The following is a 26,035-nucleotide window of genomic DNA, read 5'->3' as shown; positions in this document are numbered from 1 at the left end:
GCCGTGCGTAGTGAATGAGAATGAAATGCAAGTGTTTCAGGTGTTTATACTTTTTCAGCCTTCCTGTTGTGCTTCCGCCTGTAGCGTCATCGCTTTGGAGGTGAGTGTGAGTGGTTTGGGTTGGACGGAGGAGGGGGGGGGGGGGGGCTGCGATATTGACACAAGCAGGAATAAGGTAAAGTGTCCAGCTAAGACGCCTCAGTTCTGCAACGCCCTCGGCGCCACCCGCGTACTTTTGTTGGCCACTTTACAAATGCTCCTCTTCAGAGACAGCTGTATTGGGTCGTATCTTCTACCTGGCTGTCTGAATGGCCACCTGTTCTTCACGTTCGTGCGAAGAGTTATACCTGATTCGGTAGTGAACGTACTCTTGGCTGTTCGTGAGAGGATGTGAGTACAACATGATGGTGCACTGCCTCACATCAGTGTGGATGTCAGCAACCATCTCAGTGCTGTATTTCCTGGTGGGTGGATTTAAAGGAGAGGTTTTATTTCATGGTCTGCCATGGCACCTGACTTGAATTCCGTTTGTTATTGCATAAGCGAATATCTTGAAACATCCCCTTTGAAAAATTAATGAATTACTGTGCTGATAAACCTCTTATGTTATTTGATTTTCAAACAGATGAGCAAAACTGAACGTACTCAGACATTCACTAAACTGACACACAATATTTTTTTAGCGCAACGCAATCTGACTTTCAATAATCCCTACAAAGGAACGGCCCTGACTAACAATAACCTATACCTTTCATGAATCACTTACCTCACAAAAATCTTCGTTACTCGAACTACTGCAATACAGCGAGCACCAATACTGCCAGTTAAATAAAAGATTCTAACTACTGAAGGCACTAACTATTGATAGGCATAGTTAGCAAATGAAAGATTTTGATAGAAAACAAACAATGTATTTACCTTAATAGTTTTCAAAAGTTATCATATATGTATGAGGTTATGATATCCAATATTACAAATCTACTTTTTCTGATGGACACACGTCCTGATCGTCAGCTCTTAAAATTCTGCCATTTTTCTCTCTCCACATCCACCACTACTGGCGGCTCACCTTAAACTGCGCAACGCTACGCGTTGTTCAAATCCAACTGCCCAACACTACAATAGAAAATATTCCAACAATGCAAACCAGCCACAGACTATACACAACACAGTCAGTGATTTTAATAGAGAGCGCTACGTGGCGTTACCGACATAAAAACTTAAACAGCCTACTTAAAATCTAAAGCAATTTAACTATGAGACCCCCAGTGGATACGGAGATGAAATTAGTTGCCAGAATTGTAGCTACCTGTGATGTGATTCGAAACAGACCAGGGATATTTGTTAGGGTGCGCCAGAATCTTGTCATCGCTTTGGAGGTGGGTGTGAGTGGTTTGGGTTGGATGAGAGTGCGGGGGGTCAGAGGGGGGGGAGGGGGGGCTGCGACATTGACACAGGCATGAATAGAACGGCAAAGTGTCCCGCTAAGACCTCTCAATTCTGCAACGCCCTCGGCGCCACCCGCATGTTTTTGTTGGCCACTTTACAAATGCTCCTCTTCAGAGACAGCCATTCACTGATTCGTAGGCGCCGGCGTGACAGGCACCCGTTTCGGCACCGCTTTCAGTTCGCCTACTGCCATCAGGTGCTAGTTCAGTGACTTAGCACCGTTCAGCTGCAGCATGCCGAAATGAACTTCAGAACTCTCGCATGTGTCGGTACCTCGCTGTTTGAACTGCCGCAGAGCCAGAGGTGACGTGGCAGCGCACCCCGCTCTTACACCGGTACAAAGAAATTTGAGCCAGGTTTCAAACTTGTAATTCGCAGTGGGAGACAATCACGGTTTTTTTGTGATCCTGTAATTCTGTTGCACAGTACAGTAGTAAAAGTCACAGATTATGAAACTTCTTAATACAATTTTACTTAGACTGAAACAACTGGTAAGATGAAAGTTTTTAATTTAATTCTGAAACTGCTGAGTGAAATTGAAAGCAAGTGAACCTGCTTAAACTGCTGTGTGAAACTGAACGCACTTTCACTTTGATTGTCTTTATCATTTCATATCTGACCAACAGAATAATTCCTGACAAATGCAACTCAAATGCAGTCTGACTGCTCAAATAATTAACACAAAAGAATGGCCCTGAATTAGAAGAAATCCTAACAATAACCTATACATTTCATGAGACACTTACAAAAAATCTTCATTACACGAACTACAGCGATACAGCAAGCACCAATACAGCCAGCTAAATAAAAGATTGTAACTACTATAGGCTCTAACTACTAATATGCATGTGGTTAGCAAAGGAAAGATTTTGTTGCAGAGCAAACAATGTATTTAACAAATTTTACCTTAATAATGTGACATCCAGTTCAAAAAATTATATAATCGTCCGTGACATCCAGTTCCAAAAAGTTATATAATCGTCAATAATTTAAAATCTTTATGACGGACATCTCCAGACCGTCCGCTTGCGCTAACACTTCAGACCTCTAACCTCCATCTCTGCTAACTGTAAACTTCCAACCTCCATCTGCGAGTCCGGCCAGTCGCAGTCTGTCGCGCTGCCAACATATAAACAGGTTACTTACAATTAATGTTGCATCCATTGTGTCCAAGGTTTCTAAACTGACCGGTGACGATTTTTGTTTACACCACAGAATGAATTCGTTCCTTTTCATGTCTAATACGTGTGTGATACGTAAGTAACAGGTCGCAGAACCATTCAGCAGTTCACATACACTGTCCTATTACATAGATAACATGATTACGTATATAGTTTCAGGTGGGTACTGGCGTCTGTGTTGTTAAATTCAGTTACTAGTGACTAAAGGCACTCCTCTTAAGAAAAAATGGAAGAAACGTCAGATTTTAGCGTCCCTATTTAGCAGTTAACCATCATCTCGAATGGACAAGGAAGGGAAAGGGGCGCGTACTGAAAACCTGCCGAAATGCCGGAGGGGAGTGGCAGTACTGTTCCTCCTGAATGCGAATGTACACTCTCCCAGCGCTGTAAGTTAACAACAGTATTCATTCATTTTTCCGGCACATCATTACAAAGAATGATAAAATGCGCTACTGCAGAGCAAGTTAGATTCTATAACCACTTAACTGCAAAAGGATCTACACTCGATTAATGTACCTTATAGCCCACTCTTACCGTCGAAGCTGAGATTGAAGTACTCGTGTTAATAGTGAAGTCATCTTCATCGGTGTCTCCTGATAATGGACCTAAATTTTCATTTTAAGGATCTGTTCCGGATGTCGTGATAGCGTTAAATACCAGTGCTGGGTGTCTGCTGTGTGCGTAACTTCGGATGCCTCTCTTGGATTGTTCTTAAGTTTAACTAACAACAGAAAAACCGTGTGCACCATCCCTGCATTTTTCCTTCAAGACAAACGGACTGACAAGTAAATCACTAGCTCTCCAGGCAGATTTGTCGTTAAAATATTTTTATGTACGCGTTTCGAGCACGGTATATCATGAGAATATCAGAAAAGGTCTTAATACAGTGTATCATACCAAGTGATATCTGTCTTAACATTAGTTAGCCTCGCCATTGTTTCGATTGCTATCACTTCATACGATTAGAAAATATTCTGGGACGTATCCAAGATTTGTTAACAAAAAAGCCTTAAAACCAAATGGACTCTTGCTGTTAACTACCTGAAGTGGTGATATGACATGCTCAGTTATTTATGTAATGGTTGCAGGTTTCCCGCACAACCTTATATCTATCACAAGTTATGAGTGTTAAATTTTATTCTGGACACACACACACAACAAATGATATAGAAATATTCAGCACAAGACCACCCAACAGCAGTTAGGTGCATAGCAGAGAGTAATGCCACGCGTGTTTCCTTGTGTAAGGGTCGGAATACACTGAGTTTCTCTTCATTTGTATCATCAGCAGCAGCTATTTGACAGACACTGCGGGATAAGAGCCCCTGAGTACTTTTCCAGTCCTTACTGTGTTCTGCTCTTTATATCGATTTTCCTTTCTGCCTGTATGTCTACACTGGTTCCCTTAGTTCGTCGTGTCTTTCAGTTCCTCTGGAAATCAGCAGGAAACTTCCTCGGTCCATCTACTAATCATCAGTCTGGCTAAAATCCCCACACATCACCAATTCAATTGCACCATGATTACAGTCACGGTTTCATCTTCAGTCAGTTCTTTGATCGATTTGTTTTCCTGTCTCTTCTTATAATTCCCAAAGCTCACTCCATTTTTCCGTGAGCAATAACTAGTTTTTTGAATGGTTAAAACCATAAAAATTCTTGTCTTATTCCAAGAGGTCAAAACTAGTAATACACTCTGACAGTAGCGATTTTGAAAGTATTGGCTACGCTACACTCTTTGAAATTTTGAAGGTAGCAGGGATAAAATACAGGGAGAGAAGGATTATTTAAAACTCATGTAGAAATCATAGTGCAGTTACAAGAGTCGAAAGGCATGGGAGAAAGCAGTGATTAAGAAGGGAGTGAGGCAGGGATGTTGCCTATCCCCAGCGTTCTTCAATCTGCACACCACCCAAGCAATAAAGGAGACCAAAGGGAAACTTGGTAAGGAAATTAAAATTCAGAAAGATGAACTGAAAACCTAGAGGGCTGCCGATGACCTTCTAATTCTGCCAGAGACGACAAACAACTTACAAGAACGGTTGAATGGAAACGACAGTGCCTTAAAAAGAGATTATAAAATGAATACGGACAAAAGTTGCATAAGGATGTATTGAAGGTAGTCGAAATAAATCAGGCGCTGCTGAGAAAATTAGATTAAAAAATGACACACTAAAAGTAGCAGATGAATGTTGATATCTTGGTAGCAAAATAACTGACGGTGGCTGAAGCAGAAACGATAAAAAGTTCAGTTGTATTAAAATGTGATATAGATTTAAGTGTTAGTGTTTTCTAAAGGCATTACACTGGATTGTTGCCTTGTACAGAAGTGAAACGTGGACGATATGCAGTTCATACAGAAACAGCACAGAAGTTTTGGAAATGTGCCACTGTAGAGGAATATTAGACACATAGATCGAATAACCAACGAGGGGATACTAAAACTAAGAAAAGGAAAATGTGGCACAGCTTGGTTGACGGGACAGATTCCGAGGCATCAAGGATAGTTAGTTTATTTATGGAGAGAAGTATAAAGTGGGGGATGGGGGGAGGGTATGGGTTTAAACATTGTGGAAGCTAACAGAGACAGGATACAGCAAGTAGATTCAAATGGCTGTAGCTTACAGGAATTATTCATATACTGAAGAGGCTTACAAAGGACAGAGAGAGTCCTGACAGCTGCGTCAAACCAGTCTCTGGACTGAAGACAACAACAACAACACCATAACTTTTCTTTTCATATAGGGCAGAATCTTCCTACCAGGTCCACGATATTATTGCACTTCGCCTCGTGTGGTCATTGTTGGAAACACGGAGTGACCTTGTAGCAAACAATTACGGTGATTACTATGGAAAGCGTGTAGCGTTGTGAATGATTTCAAGACAGTTGTATCAAGTGATTCAGGTTGTCCTTGCCAAAGTGACAATGTCACGATAAAAATTCACAATAAGCCGGCCGAAGCACCCGCTTATTCAGGGTGTTTCCGTAATAGCGTGCAAAAATGTAACAGGACATACAGAATGCTCCACGGAACAATTTGAGGTAGGGAACCTGGGGTCAAAGAGGCCAGCTTAAAGGGATATGGTAGTGAACTTGTCTATCGCTTTGTCTAGCCTTACTGTTTTCCAGCTTATTTACAACTAATATGCGTACTAGTTTATACGTACTGTGCTGTTTATTCATATGTACATTCTTCATTTCCTGCAAGGAAACTAGGAGGACGAGCCTGATTACAAGGAAATCATGATGCAGGTATTGTATACCACACTTGTCCATAAAGGGCTCTGATGTATCGCATTTACATTGCCCATAACTGAATGTGCTATGAATCAACAACAGACCCTTTCATTACTTAGTGCTATTCTCAGACGTACGCTATAGCACGATGGAGCAGTAACAGTACAGTTTAGCAGAGCTCAATGACATTCATCGTGTATGTGGGAAAGTACGTTGCAATGTTCTCGCTGCTGATATGGTGTACAGGCAAATATTTCCTAACAGGCATCATCCGTCACGACGAGTGTTTATTTCTTTCGATCAACGAATGCTGGAAACTGCTTCACTGGAAAGGAGAAACGAGGGGCCTGGCAACACGAAGACTACTCGAACACCCGCTTTGAAGAGGAGGTGCTGGAAAGTCTTGCAGCGAACGCCACTACAAGTACTCGTGCATGTGAAATGGGCGCTGTACATACTGGGGTGTGGCGAGTACTCCACGAACAACAGTTACACCAATATCGTCCGCAACGAGTCCATGCAATCCTTGTAAATGACTTCGCACCAACGGTCGCAGTGTGTCAATGTTTGCTTCAGCAATGGATTGATCAACCTGATTTCCTTCAAATCGTGCTGTTTACTGGCGAGACCACATTTGATCGCGATGGTATTTCGAACAGCAAGAATAGCCACGTGTGGGATGAAGAAAACCCTCACACCAGCTATACGTTTTGCAGCGAATATCTGGGTCGACATTGTAGACGAGAAAGTAACTGGGTCGTATCTTCTACCTGGCTGTCTGAAAGGCCACCTGTTCTTGACGATCGTGCAAAGAGTTCTACATGAGTCGGTAGTGAACGTACCCTTGGCTGTTCGTGAGAGGATGTAGGTACATGATGGTGCACCGCCTCACTTCAGTGTGGATGTCAGCAACCATCTCACTACTTTATTTCCTGGTCCCTGGACTGGAAGGAGAGGTCCTATTTCATGGCCTGTAATGGCACCTAACTTGAATCCCCTTGGTTATTGCCTATGCGGTTATCTAAAGTCATTTGTGTATGAGACCCCCAGTGGATACGAAGATGAAATTAGTTGACACAATTGTAGCTGCCTGTGATGTGACTCGAAACATACCAGGGATATTTGTCAGGGTGCGCCAGAACCTTGTTCGCCGATTTCATGCTTGCATTGAGGTTGTTACCGTCAGTTTCAGCACACTTTGTAAAGTAGAGTCCAAATGGTGCGTTCATGGTGTCAGTGATGGTTAACTGTAACTAATGTAAATAAAAAAGTACACAGTAACGTGGTTTTATTCCTATTATCTCCTTTAGCTGGCTTCTCCGACCCCAGGTTCCCCACAGCATGTAGTTCGGTGGAGCATCCTCTAAGTCCTGTTAGATGTTTGCACGCTCTTACGGAAACACGCTGTATAGTTCGCCAAAAGCGCTCCAGCTGATTTTTACTTTCTGGTTTTTTTCCCTTTTTTCCATACAATAGTCTTGAACTGCTCTAAAAACAAAATCTCATTAAATGGTCGTATGACTTCATTGTTGTAGATATTTTTGTGTGCTCAACGTAAATTATTTTAACCTTATTACAATTGACTTTCAAGCCTGCTAGCAAACTTGCTCAGATCCGTATACGAAATATATCTGTACTAGAGGAAACAAAAATTATCCTCAAGGCAAGTATCGTGCTTATATGACTTAATAATATATTTCTTTTACGCGGTTTTCGAGTTTAATGATGTGTAAACTTTCTCTACGACTACTGACTAAATTTGCGCATACTTTGTAGGATATTAGTGTCAGAGCTCAAATGATGCCAACTCCATGAAATTATCGTCAGGAAAAAGTTAATGTCTATTTATGTTAATGTCTATTTATTTCTTCATGTTAAGAGATAAAGAAATTCTGCTTTATGTATTTGTTAGTGCGTAGTCTCTTCAATGGACACAATAAGGTACTTCATTTGGCAGGATTCGGAAACCAAAATTATTATTGGACTAAGAAATATTTTAAATCTTTTCTTCTACCGTTCTCCGCCCCTTCAAAGGCTGAATTATGTTGATGGCGTAGATGAAACTGGAAATAAACCAATAATGTGGAGGATAAGGCTAATTTAGTTCACGGATTAGACTGAGAACAGTAGCCATGGCGTACTCGCTAACTAAATATTACACCTGTGTCGATGAACATTTATCGCCTGAGGAATATCTAGTCCCGTGACAACGGTGAAGGATGTGGTTTTGAGAACATTACAGAAAACGACTGCCGTATTTTTGGGAGAGTGTATCCCGGTACGAGTAACTCCACTCGTATAAGTCGGCAATGAAAATACTCTGATGGCCCTTCGAAAGCTTTTACAGCGCTATGAAATTGGTAAATTAAAAATAAATGCCTGCGATTCAGCTTTATACCCTGTTTTTATGCTCCACACTGTACGAAACCCTTTGGGGAGTGCAAGAAGTTGCTACCTGAAGAGGTGGCGGCAGAACAACAAGGTCTCTTTTATTAGGTTGCTCTTTATAGCCTATTGTTCCATGTAAATAACGGAGTTGCCACACAGGATGTTCCTCGGCAATAGTTTGTCAACATATACCATATATGCTCCTTTTAACCCTGTGGGTACATATTGATGGTGGCTGTTATTAATGTTGGCAACAATGTTTCACATTCGGTAGATTTTTTGGAATTAGTAGGAACTTTGGTGACATGCTTCGTTGTCTCTTTGGAGGGTCTTTTATGCACACAAGTCGCACATTTGGTGAAATTGTGTCTTGGACCTTAAGGATACAACTGGGTTGCTTTGGAGTAATATCAGTGGAGCACGTGTCTATTTCTATACCAGGTTTAGACCGTGTTTTACACTGTTTATGATTTTGGGGTATTACAATAACTGTTGGTTTGTCGATGGGTCTGTATTTTTCAGCGAACGTCTCTTCATTATCGCTTTGTCTGTGTAACTCATTGTACGTTTGGATTCCCCTCTGAAGCCCATTACGTCATTTGTGTAAAACAAAATTAGATGCTAAATTTTGTTTTATGTGGATAACAGTACTATATTTCATTTTGTAATTTTATGATGTAATTTACAACCATTTTAGTCACAAACTGTGATTTATGTAGTCCGTGCTCTCATACTCTTCTATCATGCTATTTGTGTTTCCATATACAGGGACCTGAAGATGACATTTGGTGTTGAAACTGGTAGCATGTGTTAAAAAGAATTAACAACGTGGATTCAGATACAGATGCTAATTTTGTCATCATTATTCAGGAACGTCGGAGTGGCGCGGTGGGTATGAAGACGAGTTTCTGTCAGTACGCACTATGCAAAGTGGAGCAGGCATTTACAGTTTTTCTCGTTTATAGCTTAAAGCAGACTATGATGTGCATTAGTACTAATGCGATCTTCCCAACTTTTCTCTTTCTAACAGTATGACAGGTGAAAGTGTAACAAACATTTGAAATGTAGTATTTACTTTTCTTTCTGCGTTTATCTTTTACAAGCTGCAGAATCACATATACACTATATATAGTACGTGATGTAAATAACCTCCTCCACAACACTGGAAGACAAAATTTATTTGGTAGGTAGAATTTATGTATAATTTAAAAAATTTTTATAATGTTATAAATAATGTCATCGAATTCATAAATGACGTCTGATTTTTATACAAATATAAGCGTATACCTTTTATGACGTTTATTAAACACATATTTCTGATACAAACAGCGCAAAAGCAGCTCACTTTAGTTTCTGTTACCATACCGGTAATAGAAATACCCCGTATATCGGGAAAAATGTAAGGATTCTCAAGTTATTCATAAACACTAATATTAATAACACGGATGTTAACAATATTTGAAGATTTTGTTGTACAGAGCGGAAAATATATGCGGGAAGGGGTGTTTCCGTTTTAAATTATCTACACAATACTTTATTTCTAAATAATCCGTTTAGACATGAAATCTTTACGACACCATCTACTTTCTTGGTCAACAATACGTGGCACTAACTGCAACGTTTATTGGTTTCTATCTCGTGTTCGTAAACGTTGCATTACACCACAACTAGTTAAATTATAAACGTTACGCATAATTATTACTAATACGAGGATAATCTACTTAAAATTGCATGCTGATAACACTGCAATGCGACAAATTCTCTGCGTGTAAATTTACTATAATTTGTATGTGATAAAAACTATTCGTATTAATTTCATTTTTTTGTACGAATGAACTATTTATCTGCCTTTGTGAACACAAATATATTGCAACATTTTAGTTTTTATTTATTTAATTTTTTTTCAATTTACTTTCCATTTCCTATCGAAAGGACTACAAAGAGCTGTTTGAGACACGCCCTGTTACAGAGGCTCGGTTGTTTTCAGCAAAAGCTAAGCTGGTAATGGAGTAGACTGGTTCCCAGTCGGGAATAAACGGTAAGGGGCTACTAGTTCTCCTTATAACCGAGGGTAACCTCTCAAAATCTGTCTTAGTCGGTGGTGTGAGACTATATTTAATTTATTTAAATACAGCTGTGTGAAATTATGAAACGGACGATTGAGTGTGCGTATATAGCGTGTATCATAGTTAATGGCGTAAACGCGCACAGTTGAAAGTAGACGATACTGGAAGCAAAAAAGTCTCTGTAAACATAGGGTCGAAAATGTATACCTTAAGAGAGTCAGAAATGAATGATGTAGGTGTGAGCGCTTTTCTAACCAGCACTGCATTCGTAATTATAAAGTGATCTGTTTTTGCCATACGATTAATAATAATAGCCAGAGTATTTAGTTTTAGACTCAGGGGAAAAAACTAAATAACATGCTACAATGCAGCATCGTACTGTAATGACTATTTAAATACGAATGTTATTAAAATAATCACTTTCTGGCTGTAACTGATTATTAACTCTCTCCAACAAAACCTAAGCGTACTGTCGTGTTCGTAAGCCATTTTACACGTGTGCAAAAACTGTAATATTCAGTCTGAAATTAAAAAATGTAAATATCAGTAATTAATTTTCCAGTTCTCCACGGCGCTGTATTTCACTTCAGATACGTACAAGGTAATCGTATGATCGATCATTACTACCCCTCAATTGAGAATACGTAATTCAAATCTAACTTGGAAAGGAATAAAAACAGTATTTAATAACTTTGGGAAAAACGACGTGTTGCCCATGGAGATTAAGTGCTTGATTATGTTGTTATGTCAGGTTTATGTTGCTCTGTGCAGTACGCTCCCAAAAGAAATATTTAACTCAAGCCTCGGCTCATCATAAACCTGTTAAAATATAGTGTAATCGTCTTTCAAACCAACTGCGCACTTCCATTCCGTGAATTCTGTGGCTTTCGGAACGAGGGAGTAGTAGGCTTCCACTCTTGAGAGAATACGTTTCCCTTGCTGGATAAGTTGACTCTCACTTAAGATGCAGTGATAACGGAATGGGTTTTACCAGTAATAGTTTAAATGATATTGCGTCATCGGCAGCTGTAATTTTTTTTCTTCATTGTTTGTACGACTCTATAGTTAGGTGTTAGATTATTAACAGGCATCTGTAGAATAGCAGCACGTTACGTTCCGTGTACTATCATTTAAGAATGAAACAGATCTGATCTTCAGATGTTACCTTTACAAAAAATTTAATCGATGGATCATAATGCCATACACGTCTCTGCACATTTATGTATTTAAATAGCGTCCATCATTCGCGTGCTTTTGTGTTCAGGATTCTTAAATGTCATAAAATGGAAGTGGCATTAGTACTAAAGCATGCCATGATCTTAAAAAAATTACGTTTTACGTGCCGTCGTAAGAAAATGCTTTATGGCAGCACAATGTTCAATATACGAAGTCGATAAGCCTTACGTACATAGGTGGAGCAAAAGGTGGTACTTCTTCATGTGATCATCAAAGTTTTAAGACAGATTAAATTAAGATAATTCCAAATTGTATAATTTACCAGTTATATAGTTTTACAATAAAATAAAACAAAAAACATGAATAGAATAAAACTCCCACGACTAGTCGATACGCATGAAACACCACGTTTACGAATATGTTCCGAAACACCACGCATAAAAATGCATTTTCCCACGGCTTATAACTCAGGTTCTATTGGTGATACAAAGGGAGGGTCAAGTGTATTCGATGGCCCTGGGACTAGGGAGCAATTGTATGCCCAACAGGAGGATCGTATTAAGTATAGCTGTCATACAGCACCAGGTCAAAGCCTAAGTATCACACAATTCCTCCAGCTTAGGTAAATAGAAGAAATAGATTGGTCGTTTTCGAATTTGTGGTTTGATGTGGGCCTTAGTGGATTTATGGAACCACCATTAGTTCATGGGCGGTTCCTGAGAAAATCCGGAAAAAACTAATTCTATGCCATGTTTTGTACCAAAATCAAGCCTCGGATTCGAAGACTGCCATGCACAAAAAATAGCTGAATTTCTCACGATATATTCCTGAGATCCCGATCTTTCTTAATATCTTTATCCGTTTCCGACGTACAGAGGTTCAAATTTACCCAGTTTGTACAAGTAAAATTCGCACGCAAAATCGGGTATCAGGCAAAAAAAATTGTTTATAAACTGACGATGCAAGGATAAATATGTTGTGAACTATCTCCGTCATCATCATATGGGTTCTATGGACGCCATGTTAGAGTACTGAAGCTCATGCAACTCTTTTTTCCACATTAAATCCAGTCTGAGCTGTAAAATTGGTTTTGCATATTTCAAATTCACGTAAGTAAACTAGTAAAATTTTATTGACAAATATTAGCGTACCAATATATGTAAGAAAGTTTTTAAAGGTGCTGAGGAAAGTAGAATGAGACAGCTGGCATCCCACTTTTCAGTCCGAATCTTTTAAATAAACGGGAACATATTCGCATTTTTTGTGCTCCATTGGGAACATTCTTATCCTGTTGTTATATGGCTGTATTGTAGCCACATATTGGTCATTGTGGTGGTCAGAGAGAGGGTTAGAAGGAGGTGGACCAAGTGAGGTTGGAAGAGGATAGTTCAAATGGCTCTGAACACTATGGGACTAACATCTGAGGTCATCAGTCCCCTAAAGCTTAGAAATACTTAAATCTGACTAACCTAAGGACGTCAAACACACCACTGCCCGAGGCAGGATTCAAACCGTCGACCGTGGTGTCGCGTGGTTCCAGATTGAAGCGCCTAGAACCGCTTGGAAGAGGAGATGAACAGAGAGGGAGGAGGAGGAGATGGACAAAGAGAAAAGGAAGGAGGAGATGGACAGAGGGATATAGTAGGAACAGATGCGCAGAGATAGCAGAGGGGAGTAAATGGACAGAATGGAATGATACCGACTGAAGGAGAGCGAGAAAGAGATGTGCAGAGAAAGAGGAAATGGATAGATAGAGGAGTGAGAGAAGATGGACAGAAAGAGAGGGAGGAGGAAATGGAGAGATTAGTGGGTGATTGAGACAGACAGGGAGGGGGAGGATGAGATGGTAGACAGAAAGAGGGAGACAGAGGAGGAGATGGACAGAGATGGGGAAGAGGAAATTGTTGGAGAGAGGGGAAAGAGGAGATGGACAAATAGAGGGATAGGAGGCGATATACAGGTGGAAGAAGGAGATGGCCTGAGGGAGGGGCAGGAGGAAATATACAGAGAGGAGCGGAGGATATGGAGAGAGAAAGAAGGAGGTCGGTATAGACTGAAAGATACTGTAGAAGGTGATGGAGAACGAGATGGAGGAAGAGTGGATGGACAGAGAGAGAAGTAGTAGGAGATGTACAGAGAGAGAAATATGGTGTGTGGGCAGAGAAGATGGATAAAAGGGGAACAATGAAATCGACAAAGAGGGGGGAGAAGTATATCGACTCATAGGGGGGGGGGGGAGGTGATTTATAGACGGAGTTGAGAGGAAAATATGGGCAGAGGAGGTATGAGGTAGCGATGGACAGATAGTGGGGATAATGACATATGTGCAATATACGTGACATAAGCGTCCACCGGTGAGGGGGGTGGGGGCTAGTAACGTATAGAGGTGGGTAAAACGTTTCTTTCCCATAAATTTATGTGAATGTGATCCATGGACAATGAATAAAGTGGATCACAAGACAATCAGTTCCCTTGAAATGAAGTTTTTGAGAAGAATATTTAGGATTTCATGGACTGAAAAGGAAAAGAAAACATCCCGAAAAAGTAAAACAAAAAATATCTTTAACGTCCAAAATACTATGAATACTATGGATGACAAGTGAAGACTCTCTAGACACAACTGAAATGCTAAGAGAAACAGATGGTCCAGGACGTAGACGAAAACCAACGAGAAGATGGACTGAGAACATGAAGACGGTGAAAGAATTGAGGACCATAACAAAATACATGAGTGCATGGGTAGACCTACCTAGTTCATATGTCGCTAGGAGTTGGAGACAACGTAATGGATCGTAACACAGTAATATTACTTTTGTATTTTTGTCAATGAACATTTGCTGAAGCAAATCTGTTGTGTAACACAAATGTATATCTTTACCATACACAATATTCTTGGCTGATAGTCAACAGTCCACACATGTATTTTTCGACTACAGTGTATTTCACACATACGTCATGTGCAGATATTGAATTCAGGTTCTACCTTTCTGAAAAAAATGCAAAACACGTTGTCTGTCGCACGTATTGTATGTATTTGTGCTCGAAATTGGTTAGTTTATCATAGAAGCAGCGGTTAAACACAAATTAAAACAATGCACCATAGAATCTTGATTTCATTTCCATATCTTTTATGCTTTTCTTACCGTCTAAACGAGGAAACGAGTGGGCAGCAGTCCTCAAGAATTTACTTGTAACTGTGAAACGAAATGAAATAGTAACCGATGCGCTGGCTCCGGTATACGCCGTTTATTCTGCAGTGTTTCAACCACCATGTAGACGAACAAAAAGCATCAATACGTCAAGAATTTTACCTAACGTCATTAGGCAGCAACTTTGATAATGGTAACACTAAAATATTTTGTTACGAGAAACACTCGAAGTTTGCAGGTGAAAGTAGTTAATTCTGCGGAAACTTCCAAAAACCCGTAACACGTCCTACACTAACAAAAATAGCGGGAAGTGTCACGTGACCCGTGTTGAGCCATTCACGAACTGGAGGAGACGGAAAGCACATGGGAAAATGAAGGTCACTGCCTTAGTAGCATCCCTGGAGCAGCAATTCTCACCCACATCCACTTGACAAACGGAGTTCTCCCTGATAGTGCGTACACTGATGAGCAGCTGGTACGCAGTGCAGTAGCGATTCTGTGTGACGAAGGTTAGGAAAACCCTTTCCACATTTACGATGTATTTGGCATCATATGGGTACAGGTCACACAGTTCACGTGAATCACGGACCGGTGGTTTGCGTACGTGGAGCTAGTGCCCAATTGCCTCCCAGGTGTGTTCCACAGCGTCAACATCAGGTAAATTTGGTGGCCAAGACATTGACTTGAGTTCACTGTCATACTCCCCAAACAACGCCAGCACGATTCTGGCCTTTTGACATAGACAGCTATCCGCTGAAAGAGCTGACGACCATCGGGGAAGACATCAAGCATGAAGGGATGCAGATGTTCCGCAACAACATTCCCGTCGTCCACAGCGGCCGCGGTACCTTTTATTACTGCCACAGATTCCATGGAACCCAAGGCGAATGTCCTCCACTGTAGAATACTACACCAATCGGCCTACGCTTGTGGCGCTTGATCCACTGTCTAATATCAATGATATCGCGTCCTCTGCAATTGAAATCGATCCTTGGGCTCCCGTGGGTACACTAAATGGTCACTGCTGTAGAACACATTGTTCAACAATGTGCGCTGAAGACTGTGCTCCGAAACACGTTAAGCTGCACCAGATTTGTACTCTGCCGTCATACTTACCACATACACTCCTGGAAATTGAAATAAGAACACCGTGAATTCATTGTCCCAGGAAGGGAAACTTTATTGACACATTCCTGGGGTCAGATACATCACATGATCACACTGACAGAACCACAGGCACATAGACACAGGCAACAGAGCATGCACAATGTCGGCACTAGTACAGTGTATATCCACCTTTCGCAGCAATGCAGGCTGCTATTCTCCCATGGAGACGATCGTAGAGATGCTGGATGTAGTCCTGTGGAACGGCTTGCCAATGCCATTTCCACCTGGCGCCTCAGTTGGACCAGCGTTCGTGCTGGACGTGCAGACCGCGTGAGACGACGCTTCATCCAGTCCCAAACATGCTCAATGGGGGACAGATCCGGAGATCTTGCTGGCCAGGGTAGTTGACTTACACCTTCTAGAGCACGTTGGGTGGCACGGGATACATGCGGACGTGCATTGTCCTGTTGGAACAGCAAGTTCCCTTGCCGGTCTAGGAATGGTAGAACGATGGGTTCGATGACGGTTTGGATGTACCGTGCAGTATTCAGTGTCCCCTCGACGATCACCAGTGGTGTACGGCCAGTGTAGGAGATCGCTCCCCACACCATGATGCCGGGTGTTGGCCCTGTGTGCCTCGGTCGTATGCAGTCCTGATTGTGGCGCTCACCTGCACGGCGCCAAACAGGCATACGACCATCATTGGCACCAAGGCAGAAGCGACTCTCATCGCTGAAGACGACACGTCTCCATTCGTCCCTCCATTCACGCCTGTCGCGACACCACTGGAGGCGGGCTGCACGATGTTGGGGCGTGAGCGGAAGACGGCCTAACGGTGTGCGGGACCGTAGCCCAGCTTCATGGAGACGGTTGCGAATGGTCCTCGCCGATACCCCAGGATTAACAGTGTCCCTAATTTGCTGGGAAGTGGCGGTGCGGTCCCCTACGGCACTGCGTAGGATCCTACGGTCTTGGCGTGCATCCGTGCGTCGCTGCGGTCCGGTCCCAGGTCGACAGGCACGTGCACCTTCCGCCGACCACTGGCGACAACATCGATGTACTGTGGAGACCTCACGCCCCACGTGTTGAGCAATTCGGCGGTACGTCCACCCGGCGTCCCGCATGCCCACTATACGCCCTCGCTCAAAGTCCGTCAACTGCACATACGGTTCACGTCCACGCTGTCGCGGCATGCTACCAGTGTTAAAGACTGCGATGGAGCTCCGTATGCCACGGCAAACTGGCTGACACTGACGGCGGCGGTGCACAAATGCTGCGCAGCTAGCGCCATTCGACGGCCAACACCGCGGTTCCTGGTGTGTCCGCTGTGCCGTGCGTGTGATCATTGCTTGTACAGCCCTCTCGCAGTGTCCGGAGCAAGTGTGGTGGGTCTGACACACCGGTGTCAATGTGTTCTTTTTTCCATTTCCAGGAGTGTATAGCTAACTATCCCAGTTTACATAGCTGCCAAGCCTCCGGCCTCCACGTTAGGCGTGGAGGTCCAACACCTCCTCACCCACTCGTGCTTGCACAGTGTTTTCAACCACTTTCCATAGTCTCTCACGACAGTAGCACGTGAGCAGCAGACCAGCTTCGCCGTTTTCAAGGTTCTCGTTTCCATGCGCGGAGTTCCATAACATTTTGCTCTTAATTGAATGTGAGACAATTGGTAAGACGACGATACTAGCAAAACGGCGAAAAGTTTAAACGCAGTCCAACAACTGTGTTTATATTGGACCATCGCTCAGGGACTACTGCAGTAACTGGATTGCGAAGAGAGCGTCGACAGACGTTGCTTGACTTTTTTTCTTCGGTGGTATCGAGTACATCAGTCCAAGAAGTTTGGATACTGGATTAATAAAAATTAGAGAAAAATTAAGGTGATGGTTTTGAATGCTTCATTTGTTCTACTTAGAAGCCACTAACTTGAGTAGACGTACAGAGCGTTCATACAAACATATTATAGTGTAAGAGAAATCCTTCTTTGGGATCTTTTCCAACTCACGCGTCACATTACCCTGAGTGTCAGTTATGTCTTCAAAGCCTTGACCTTCGTGTGAATTGCAGCGCTTTTTCGTTTTGTGGTAGGTTCGTATTTAGAACACCAAGTCTCGTCACCCAAGGGGTTTGTTTTTTCAGGAAAGAAGTATAGGTATTTTGCATTTGAACCAAGATGCGGCAAGAGTCCAGGCGTAGTTGTTTTTGTTCGGGAGTCAACGTAAATTGTGCAGAAGTGGTACAAAGCTGTATCACTTTTCAAAATAATCTCACCCACACTCAATGCAAGTCCTCCAGCGCTTACAAAGTGCATAAATTCCTTTAGGAAAAATATTCTATTGATAGTCCGCGCAACCCCTCATGCACCGCGTGGCGTACCTGTTCATCAGAACGGAACTTCTTTCCTCCCATTGCGTCTTTGAGTGGTCCAAACATATGGAAATCACTTGGGACAAGGTCTGGTGAGTGTGGTGGATGAGGAAGACACTCAAAATGAAGGTCTGTGATTGTTGCAATTGTTGTACGGGCAGTGCGGGGCTTTGCATTGTCACGTTGCAAAAGGACACCTGCTGACAGCAATCCACGTCGCCTTGATTTGGTTGCAGGCCGCAGATGATTTTTTAGGAGATCTGTGTATGATTTACTGGTGACAATTGTCCCTCTAGGCACGTAATGCTCCAAAATGACGCCTTTTTCGTCCCAAAAGAGAGTCAGCGTAACCTTCACTGGTGATGGTCCTGTTCGAAACTTTTTTGGTTTTGGTGATGAGGAATGGCACCATTCCTTGCTCGCTCTTGGTGAACCCAAGTTTCGCCCCCAGCAACGATTCTTGCAAGAAGCCATCACTTTCTTGTTCAAAGCGCCGAAGTTCTTCACAAGCATCATCAACACGCCGTTCTCTCATTTCAGGGGTCAGCTGCCGTGGAACCCATCTTGCAGACACTTTGTGATACTGGAGCACATAAAGTACAATGTGGTGTGCTGACCCATGGCTAATCTATAAACATGCGGCAACGTCATTCAGTGTCACTCGGCAATTTTCCTTCACTATGGCTTCAACTGCTGCAATGTTCTGTGCAGTCACAACTCGTTGTGTCTGACCTGGACGAGGAGCGCTTCCACTGAAGTCACACCATTTGCGAAATTCACACTCCATTCGTAGACTTGCTATTGTGACAAACATGCATCACCGTACTGAACCTTCATTCGTCGATGAATTTCAATAGGTTTCACACCTTCACTACGCAAAAACCGAATTACAGAACTCTGTTCTTCCCTGGTGCAAGTCGCAAGTGGGGCGGCTATCTTAATACGGATACTGCGACGGTATGTGTGCATCTGCACTATGCTGCCATCTACAAGCCATTCTGCACACTGTTTGTAGCACGCTTACCAACTTACAGGATAACGGCGAGAAAATTCGATTTGTTAATTTAAGGTTTTCAATTGACTCACCCTCGTACTTCGCACAAACTTTTCTCTTCTTCAGAACTTCTGGAGTACGATTTGAACACTTGATTTAGAGATGATGCATCACTGTGATTTACCACACAATAACAATGACATAACACGGCATAGAACAGTATACCCACTACTCAACACCTCCTGCTCCCAACTGACTAGTCGACAGCAATCTCGGCCACGTGCTCTGCCTGTGTGCACGTGCGGTGCGGCGCTCCATGTTGTAGCTGACTGGTTACGTAAACAAGTGCCACGATATTTGTACATTGCGTTCATCGTGCAGCCACCAAAATTATAACGAGTGATACCTCTTGTTCATGGTCTTTGGATATTGTCCGCGAAGCGGAGGTTTCATTTCGTAGACGTAAATAATGGTCCATGGATTCGATCAGAATGAAAATTTTGAGGTTCTCCTTCGAAAAGAATAAAAAACATTTGCAACCTGCGGATTTGGAAGTTCATCTCTAGCAACATGAAAATTTTGGTATTTCTAGTGATAATGCAGAGTCCAATCAAAGGGATGGTAAGATATAGTGTATTTTTACTGGCCTGCATAATTCTGTTGTGTTAGATTCAATTTTACTGAAAACCCAGAGCAAATTCCAATTCCGTCATTGCAATGATTCTGTCAGTACCTTTGATATAATTAACGCTGACAGCGAACTGAAAACGTTAAATATTCTCCCAGAGCTTAACAACACGGATTTAATACTACCAGTTTCCAATTATGGACAGGTAAAAAGCATCGAGTTCGAAAAGTGATCTTGATCACAATATCCATACATCAACACGATATCTACCTTTTCTGCAATTGGTAAACGGTCCATTCTCGAAGTAAATACCGTCCGCACTGGCGGAATGTTACGTGACACCATGTACTTATACGTTTGTGACTATTACAGCGCCATCTATCACAAAGCGAAAAAAGTGGTCCAACTAAAACATTCATATTTCTTTACGTACTACACGAATATGTAATAAAATTGGGGGTTCCTATTTAAAAAACGCAGTTGATATCCGTTTGACCTATGGCAGCGCCATCTAGGGGGCCAACCATAGCGCCATCTGGTGCCCCCCTTCAAGCTAGATAAGTTTCGTTCTTTGAAGTTTTTTCGTTTGTCGCTATATATATATATATATATATATATATATATATATATATATATATATAAAAAGGGCCTTCAAAAAGTTTTCCACAGTTGTCTCTTTTTTTTAGTTTTTGAAGGAGGAGAACGAAATTTTTTGTGAACATAATTGGAACATTTAGTTATACATTGAGCCTACTGAACGCAGCGTCCATCAGCTGTGACGCATCTGGACTATCGTTCTTTCTGTGATGTAAATGTACTTCGGTAAAATTCTGTGGGTCTTGATGGCACGTCGCAGCTTGTCCAATGACGAACAGTAACGGTCCCGGTTAATTGTGGAGATGAAGGGGGTCATCACCTTTCGGCCTGCTGTTCGTGAAAGCCTTGGTTTCTTCTTCCGAGGGGAACCTGGATGACACCACTCCATGTATTGGGTTTTGCTCTCAGGTTCGGACAAAAACAACCATGTTTCATCCTGGGTAATTACGCCGTCAAAACACTGTTTCCACTCTTCAGTAAAAATCTTTATAAGACCCTCGCACGTATTCTTCCTCATCGTTTTCATTTCTCTTTTCAATAATCTAGGCATCCAGCGTGCAAAGATTATTCTGTACCCTAGTGACTGCACCAATGATACCACACTACCCAGTGACAAACAAGTCATTTTAGCAAGCTGTCGTGTCGTCAAATATCTGTCATTTTGGATGATTTGATCAATGGCCTCCATATTCACATCACTCACTGCCGTCGATGGTCTACCGCATCGTGGATTATCAAGTAGAGAGAAATCACCTTGTTTAAACCTCTGCGACCATCATCGGATACCATAAACAGGGAGCAACTTCCTGTGAATCGATGTGGCAGAGTCGTCGTCGGTCTTGGGAAGCAACTCCATCACCGACCGATGTCGTAACCTGATATTTATTTCACCGTCCGTTATGTCTCACCTGTAAATAAAAGAAAATCTTTTAAATTCCAACTTACAGCTAAATGTTCCAAGTATGTTCACAAAAAATTTCATTCTCCTCCTGCAAAAAATAAAAAAATAAGAGACGACTGTGCAAAACTTTTTGAAGGCCCCTTGTGTGTGTATATATCACTACAGTTCTAAGTTAATAATTACCACTGACAATATAAAAAAATCCTAGTAAAAACAATTCATCCTACTGCCTTTTAACAATTAGTTTAAGTTTAAGGTGCAAATATTTTTCTGTTATTATCATGTTAGTTTTGCACATCCCACACATCATCTTTGCTGATTACATCCTTGGTCGACGTTTAATGAATGATGTCCTTATATCTTTGCTTAATGTTAATCTTTGAATTCTATAGAAAAACATCAAGTGTATAACACATGCGTGATGCTCAACATGTATTTTTGGATATTCTCAAATGTGCCACGTAACTTATGCAAAACATACATATTGTGGTGGGATTCAGGAACATATACACCGAGCTAGAAAACCACATGGGCCACAACTAAACGAACCACCATCTACTGAAACATGTGTAAGTGAACACGACTATTTTGCATCGTATATAAACACTTTAACGTATTAATGAAACAACTGAAAAAGTGGCACTAAATACTCAAATACTCTTGTGCGGTGTGGAGCAGACGACATGCTGTTAATCAAAACATCTATGTAACGAAAAATTTTAGCCATCAGAAGATGGGTATAGTAGCCCGAGACCCGCTGTAGCAGTAAAATAAAACATCGAGAACTATTTGTGGCTGGTTGCGTCATCCATGAACTATCATTAACGCCCGCGGAATTTACAACATCCAACATGGATAAAATAAGATTAAAATAAGTTTTCATTCATTATCGTGAGTCAAACTGCCTGAAAAAACAAACGTTCTTTACCTTTAGCCGATCCTCATGGTTATATTTACGCAGTGCCAACTTAAAGAGTAAAGTGCTGTCAGTCACACATCGTTTTGTTTTTCAGCAACTGCAGTCCAAACTGAATGGGAGAAACTTACATAATAATCTTAAGACTACCTTTACTCTCATTCCCAAATCAAAATAACCATACTGGTCAGCACTCAACTCCATTCAACTATGAAAGCTACATCGTGAACGCCTCACAAAAGGTATGAGTCGCACTTCGCTTTAGTCGCTGGTTTCTTCCACACACGTATCGTTTATCACAGCTCCGACACTAATTTAACCAAAGAAACGACGCCACAGAATGCGAAGTTTCGAGTCTTGTGACAAGCCTCTAGATTTCCTGAGAAAAACACTGGTATTTTGTCATTCAGCAGAATAAAGAGTTTCTAACACTCTTGTTCTCTCAGAGCATAAAAGAACCTGTCAATCATAGAGCTCACATTTGTTAAAATATGTCAGTAATTAAGTTCTCTCCGTTACTAGCGCGTGCTACTGACACTCATCCAAACTAATACACAGAGTCCTACGCAATGCCCTATAGCTCCGCCTGGTCAGTTGTTATTGACACACTCACTGTTTCTCATCACACTGTAATTGTAAGTTGTATACACCGTATCAGCACCCACCACTGGGGGGGGGGGTCGTTGTTTCGAATGTGTACCCGATACGTATCATATTAATCTCACTTCTCTCGCAGATGGCGAGTTCATGTATGATGATGTGTTTTCCGACGAAAAAACAGGTACCGCAATCCTCTCACATGTCGATAAAATAACAATCTACTACTGATATTTCATTTAAATATCATTGCGTAGCACTGTGTGGACATATGATGTGGTACTATTGTAGAGAGTCATTTGCAGCTAAAGTAAATGGTGGCGTCATTGCGTGGGCGGTTGACGCTAGAGTGGATTTCAGAATACAGCATCAACTAAACTTTAGCGTTTTCAGCTTGTACCATAAAACATACATCCAGAAACTGCTCTCTAAAGAAAAGACTTACGTTTCATCTTATCTTAACCCTGTTGTTCATGTTCTTCTTGCTGTTGTTTCAGACTTCATTGCAAAGGATGATTTGATGAAGGGATGGGAAAAATCGAACGGTTAAAACCGATACCGGTATTTTAGTTCTAAAAACCTATATTTCTCGGTATTTTGTTGGTCTCAGTTATGACAGGTGTTTTTATTTCTTGCTAATAAAGGGGAATATAACTGAAAAATCTGTAAGGTGCAATCTTCGTGGTTTACTTATTCTAGGATTGAAGACAACTGTGTAAGTTGAAATGACATATTTCATTTCGCAATATTAGCACAAATTACACGCTTTTACACAGTTTTCAATGTGACAACAAAAAACAGTTGTCATGATAACGCATCTCGTCAACATCAAAAAGTGAAATACTCCTAAAAACAACTGTGGTGTCACGGCCAGACACCACAATTGCTAGGTGGTAGCCTTTAAATCGGCCGCGGTCCGTTAGTATACGTCGGACCCGCGTGTCGCCACTATCAGTGATTGCAGACCGAGCGACGCCACACGGCAGGTCTAGAGAGGCTTCCTAGCACTCGCCCCAGTTGTTCAACCGACTTTGCTAGCGATGGTTCACTGACAAATTACGCTCTCATTTGCCGAGACGATAGTTAGCATAGCCTTCAGCTACGTCATTTGCTACGACCTAGCAAGGCGCCATTGCCAGTTACTATTGAGATTATGAATAATGTACCATAAGGGCGATGTTCACCATTTATGGATTAAAGTTAAGTATTCCAGCAGCAACGTACGTTTTTTGCTAAGTCTAATTTCCTTGTCCTGTTCCAGACCTCACGCCAGCCTGCGTGAGCTAAAACGCGTGCCTTTCGGCTTCCTCTAGTAGTACCGGGTTGGCTCTCTTGCCAACCCACAACAACAACAATATTAAATATTAACTCTCAGAAGGTTAAATGTTCATAAACACAACAGTATTAAAGTTTAACTAGAAGTTTCTTTACAAAATTATTCCTACACTTACGTTATTATGTTGGTCAGTCCGATTCCGGTTCAAAGTTTGGTACTATTTTTAGGATGACAATCAAGTCTACGGTGGATACTTAGTTATGTGACAAATTGAGCAAAAGATTACCCAAGGTGAGAGAAGATGTACTCATCCCTAGACTTAGAATGTGGCGGTATACACGCGTATGGTTGGAGCAGCGTGCATATTATAATGCCCTCTCAGTTCCCACAAGAACAATTAACTAATTGGCTGGTTCGTTTCTCCACAGCTGGAGCTAAACGATGCTACCGCTAATTTCTAGTTGGATATCAGCCGCTGTGAACGCAGTATTCACACAAATTACTCCTCTGCGTCATACAGAGCGTTATGCACTCCATTCTGCACTTGACGCCAGTTCAAAGAAGAGTTAACGAAAATTTCTGCCTTCTCTTACTCATAGCCGAACTGTCTCCCGAGCTGGGTTCTTTCGTTCTTCACGTCACGGCTGTTTTCGATCAATAAAAACGTCCCTCTTATTTTGTGGAAACTCTCTCTTCCAATCGCAAGGTCCCTACCAATAAATTGCATCGAAACTTTAGCTCTTTTCTCCTTCATAGTGCGTTTACGCCAATCGGACGTTTTGTGCCTGTTCCAGACGCCTAAATGCGTACATCGACTCTCTCACGTGTGTACCACTCGCTTGACATGTGATCGAAAATGCGTAATTGGCCTTGTTTTGTATCCATTTGGAATTCCGAAACTCAGTTTTCTAAAAGCTTTCTTTCCTGTCCTCCCTGAGTTGGGCCGCTATACTTACTCTCCCCAACTGAGTCACCTGGTCGGTCGTTGACTTTCCGCCTGGGACATCCCTTTAAGTGGTTTCCATGGTACCCCCTGTAGGACGGCCTTGCCTCTGCCCTCATCCCTCTGAATTCCAAACTAAAACGCCTCTCACTGCTTGTTTCACATCCTGCTCCTACATGCATTATAGGAATGGTGTGTTAATTACTGTTGATTGAGTGACATCCCTTTTTGCATTAGATACTGATAGGCAAATTTGCTCATTACCGCCGAATTAAGTCACATGTCATATTTAACTTCCCAATGCGATGTATAAAGCTCTCATATTAGGTGGTAATCTGACCTTCATTTATTCTGCCACCTTACACATCGATTAGCTATAAGTGGAGTGCTAAATTTTTTTGTCTTGGAATAAATCTTTTTTAAAGAACCAGTGAGTTTTATTCGTAAAATTTGTATTGCTTGGAACTACTGTGACGGTATAGAAAAAGGGAACAGTGAACAGTGCTATTTTAATAACAATGCCGACAGAAACGAGCAATAAACACATGGCATAAAAGTTTGTGTAGCATTTCTGAGAAAACAATGTGCCTATTATCTTTTGGCGTGGGGTATTAAATGGTATGCATGACATACAGTGTGCAAGACTTGCCCCGTTTAGTCCATATGATAGTTTCTCACTGTTATCTCCAGACGTCGGTTGTATTACAGAATGGCACCACTCCCAGTCTGGAATTAATTTTACGAAGCACGGTACCAAAGAAGTGCAAATAATCGATTTGCTTTAAAAGGTTAAAAACGGGAGGCGCCAAAACAAATTGTTGGCTCTATATAAGCAGAAAACGTAAAACTTAACAGTTCATTCATAGTTTACAATAAATATATAAAACGGCTGATCTGTTGCCTCTGTCTACATAATATGTCTTTATCTGCTTGTAGCTCTTCAAAACGGACAAATTAAACACAAAAAATAACGTTCTTCATCCTCAGTTTTCACCCTTGATCACTGACTATTCGTATGGTTCAGATAGCGGTGTGATCCTCGATTACAACATGAGTTTTATGCAG

The sequence above is a fragment of the Schistocerca cancellata genome, chromosome 1, assembly GCF_023864275.1.
Source record: "Schistocerca cancellata isolate TAMUIC-IGC-003103 chromosome 1, iqSchCanc2.1, whole genome shotgun sequence".
Lineage (NCBI taxonomy): Eukaryota > Metazoa > Arthropoda > Insecta > Orthoptera > Acrididae > Schistocerca > Schistocerca cancellata.
The sequence above is the reverse complement of the archived record's forward strand: the minus strand, read 5'-3'. Positions refer to the sequence as shown.